Here is a 4,850-nt window from a genome sequence, read left to right on the forward strand (position 1 = left end):
GAATATTCGCAAGGGTTATACTCAGTCAAATTGCAAAGATCTTTATATGGTCTAAAGCAATCTGGACGAATGTGGTACAATCGTCTTACTGAGTATCTGGCCAAAAACGGTTTCAAGAATGATGACATCTGCCCATGTGTTTTCATAAAGAAAACTACATCTGTGTTCATTATAATTGCTGTGTACGTTGATGATTTAAATATCATTGGGACTCCTGAAGAGATTCCAACAATTATAAAAACTCTAAAAGAAGAGTTTGAGATGAAAGATCTTGGAAAGACTAAATTTTGTCTCGGCCTGCAGATCGAGCATATAAAAGACGGGATCTTTATTCATCAAACAACATACACAAAAAAGATCTTGAAGAAATTTTATATGGATAAGTCACATCCATTAAGTACCCCAATGATCGTAAGATCTTTGGATGTGAAAAAGAATCAATTCCGTCCTAAAGAAGAAAATGAGGATATCCTTGGTCCTGAAGTACCGTATCTTAGTGCCATTGGAGCACTAATGTATCTTGCTAATAATACGTGACCTGACATATCATTCGCGGTGAATTTACTAGAAAGGTATAGTTCCTCTCCAACCAGAAGACATTGGAGTGGAATCAAACAAATTTTTCGATATCTTCATGGAACGGTTGATATGGGATTGTTTTATCCCTACGGATCCAAGTCACAACTAGTTGGCTATGCAGATACCGGATACTTGTCTGATCCATATAAAGGGAGATCTCAAATAGGATACCTGTATACATATGGTGGTACAGCTATATCTTGGAGGTCCACGAAACAGACAATTGCTGCAACATCTTCTAATCATGCTGAAATACTGGCGATTCATGAAGCTAGTCGCGAGTGTTTTTGGCTGAGGAGTTTGATTCAATATATTATGTCATCATGTGGACTGATTGATCATAAGATAGCTCCAACTATCCTGTTTGAAGATAATACAGCATGCATTGCTCAACTTAAAGGCGGATACATTAAAGGCGATAGAACAAAGCACATTTCTCCCAAATTCTTCTTCACTCATGATCTTCAAAATCAAGGGACAATTGATGTCCAACAGATCCGCTCAAGTGACAATCTGGCAGATTTATTTACAAAGTCACTCCCAAAATCCTCCTTTGAAAGATTGGTACATGAGATTGGGATGCGCCGATTTCGAGACATTAAATGATGTCGGCAAGAGGGGGAGACTGTACTCTTTTTTCCTTGGTCAGGTTTTTTTCCCATTGGGTTTTTCTTGACAAGGTTTTTAATGAGGCAGTTCCCATTACAAAGGATATTGTACTCTTTTTCCTTCACTAAGGTTTTTCCCACAGGGTTTTCTTTTAGTAAGGTTTTAACGAGGCAATAATCCTAAATGGACATCCAAGGGGGAGTGTTACGATATGGATGTCCATATCCATTCTATGTCTACTCAGCAAGCACTCTTGGAAAGCACATGCATTTAAGAATGTGCGGTGCATGCTTTCCAACCTTTGAAAATGTGAACCTTGAATTTGTATAAATAGAGGAATGATCTTAGGCTTTAAGCAGCAACATAAGCAAGTAATAAAAAAACCTATTCCCTCTTTATGTTACAATTAAATACTCTTCTCCTTATATTTCTACTACAATTCTTTCTCTTCTTTTATTTTATAAGTATTTTAAATTCTATTTTCTATTACTCTTTACATATAATATTAATAGCAATATTAATCATCTTTATTATATTGAGATAGTAACAATAAACAAATGCAATTCTCTCTCTTTTTGTTTTTAATACTTCTTTCTATCTTTGTATATATATACACAATACAACATATAATATTATTATATATATATAAATATTATTGAGCTAATTATTTTAATACTAGAGTCTTCTATTTATACATCTTTATTTTATATCTTTTATTTATTTTACAACAGGTTGAATAGCACTCCATAGTGACTAATTTTAGTGTTACGTTAGTTTTCTCATTTAATATTTTTAAATTGCCGTTTATATTCCAAGAGTAGTTTTTAATGTATATTTAAAAAAAAGACAAAGTATAATTTAAAATTTGAAATTTAATTATAAAGAAAATAAGTTATAATGCTGAAATATTATTTTAAGTACAAAATCATTTTGCAGATCCTCCTATTATTTCACTTTTAAAGTTCAAATTGAAAAAAATCCCACACCTTACTCAAAAGATGGTAATTTTTTAATTTTTAATCATTACTTTTAAAAAAAAGAGTCTTTACTATGCAGGTATAATTGCTGAAGTAATTACATTTTGCCAATTGTTTTACAACTTATTGACGAATTTATTTTCTACTTCTGTTTATCAAATTTGAAATATTTGTCCATTTATGTTTTTTTTTAATAAATACATATGATCTAATAATCTGTTTTTATATGAATCCGATTTATATATTGTTCCGTCCTGAATGCGCTGAGGTCTGTGGCTCTCAGTCGAACACCTGGATTCTTGACCGAGCTATACGTCGTCCAGGTACAACAATGCGATTCTAACCTCGGTTTTCTGAAACACCGCGGCGGGAGCACCTGCACAAAGCACTCCGACGCTCAAGTAAGTATCTGAATTATAAAGGAATAAAGAATAATAAGTGAGAATGAGTACTGTGACCTGAGTCTTTACGAGTTAGAGGGATTAGTTTTATAGACGTCTTGCATTGGTGGTGGACCTCGTAGGTTCCGATTTCTCTGGTGAGTGCATTTATCAGTATCTTTGACTTGTGTAGAGTCATGTTTGGGTAGTGTAGTCTGTTTGAGGATAACGGTTTAGAAGATAACGTTGGTCTTATAATTAGTGACATGTGCTATTTGTTTGTTTCCGCTCTTTGAGGTCGGTTCTTAACTGGGTTTGTTAGCCGATTATTAGGGGGTACACGTCATAGCCTCCAAGGTCGTCTAGTGTTTTGTATAGAATGGTAGGCGAGCTTTAGTGATGTATTTGACTTTCATACGTGGCTAAATATTGTTTTGCTTTGAAAAATCTTGAATAAGTTTTGAATGGTTTTACTTGTGTGTCTTCGCAAGTCGTGTCGCCTTTATTGTGTTTTATTGCCTTTTGGGTTTTCCACGTTTCTTAGTGGGTGTGAATTAACTTACCCACTACAATAGTGGGCTTGCAATAATAGTTACCTTCTTTATTTTGGAAATTACGCTTCGTTGCTTCCTCTTCTCGCCGTTTTATTCTCGCTATGTCTTCGAAAGGTTAGTGTTTCTTTTATTTTCTTTTACTGTTGCTGTTCGTTTCCTTTTCATGGCGGGAGAAAAGTTAAAAGAAATTAGGGAAGATGATCCGTATCACTGGGTTCATGATGACGTTAGAACCCGTTCTTTTTCTTTTATTAGTGTCGAGTCCCTTTCTGAGTTGAGGGGTTTGGACTTTATTAGGGGTGGTTCTGGTGTTGTCGTTGAGCTTCAACCCTGTTCCAGTAGTGATAGGGTTTGTGAGAGAAGGGGTGATTGGGAGTATTTTTACATGTATACTCCGTGTATGATTGAGCTTGGTGTGAAGTTCCCCTTTTCTTCTTTCGAGTGTGACGTACTTACTCAACTCAACTGTGCGTCGTCGCAGTTGCACCCAAATTCCTGGGAGTTTCTCCATGCCTTCCAGTGTTTTATGGATCACCTTTCATTTCCTTGTTCATTGTCGTTATTCTTCTCGCTTTTTCAGGCGAAAGGTGTTCGTAAGGGTTTGTGGGTCTGTCTTAGCAGTTTCCCAGGTTGGTCTCTCTTCCTTCTTTACAAATCTTCTTTTAAGAATTTTAAGTCTCTCTTTGTTAAAGTCCGTTCGGCCGAGTCTGAGTATCCTTTTTATTTGGACGATGAACTTAGTGAGAAATTTCCCCTCTACTGGTATTCTGAGCCGAGCCAAATCCTTGAGGCTTCCGAACGGAGTGAGGAGGAGGAGCTTATGATGGACTTTCTTGTTGAGAGTGTTGCTGCTGGGGAGTGTATGTCCATTCCTGATATTTTTCATTTATATGATTTGGGTGATAGTGAGGGTCTGAAAGCGTACATAGGTAATGTTTTTGGTTGTATGTTGTTTGTGTTGGTTTTTGTTGAGTTTTCTGATATTGATGGTTTCTTGTAGGTGGACGAGTTCCTCTGTTGGATCCCAACAAGTTGCAGTCTTTCTTAAATAAGAAGAAAGAGAAGGGGTTGGTGGCTCTGGTGATCGAGAGGATGCTGGAGAGCAAGCTTTCTCTTCTGTTGCCCATCCCACATCTTCGTTCAAGAGGAAGAGGGATGATGTGTCCTTGGAGGTTATCTCAGAGGGTGGTCAGGAGGCCGTGGGTGGTGGGGAGCTCGCTTTTGATCGTCAGAAGAAGCTTCATGGCTTTATTGCTGGATCTAGTTCTCATTCCCTTTGGAGCGAGTAGTTTAACTTTGTCGAGCTCTCTGATAGGGCATCACAGTATCCTAGTGATATGCTTATGACTCGTCGAATTGGTGTGGAGGCGCTTGGCAAGTTCGTTCAGGTAGTTTTTGTTCTTGCTTTAGTTCTGTTTGTTTTTCTTAATCTTGTTTTTCACCTCGGGCGAGTGTTTGTAGGTTGTTGCTTCTCGTTTACTCTGCGTTGGCCGTACTGCCGAGCTCATTGGCACCGAGCAGTAGGAGGTGGTGGACAAAGCTGCTGATTTGGAGAAGTCGTATAAAGCAAGAATCGCTGAATTGGAGAAATCAGTGAAAGAGAAAGAGGATGTTGCTGTTAGTGCTGTTGCTCGAGCAAAGGAATATGAGGAGGATGTGATCCGTTTGAGGGATCAGATTCGTCTGTTGCAGGCCGAGGTGAAGGAAAATGATGTTGCTAAAGGTGAACTCACAGCCCGAGTCCATGAGTT

Source organism: Arachis duranensis, chromosome 4 (assembly GCF_000817695.3).
Source record: "Arachis duranensis cultivar V14167 chromosome 4, aradu.V14167.gnm2.J7QH, whole genome shotgun sequence".
In the NCBI taxonomy this organism is placed as follows: domain Eukaryota; kingdom Viridiplantae; phylum Streptophyta; class Magnoliopsida; order Fabales; family Fabaceae; genus Arachis; species Arachis duranensis.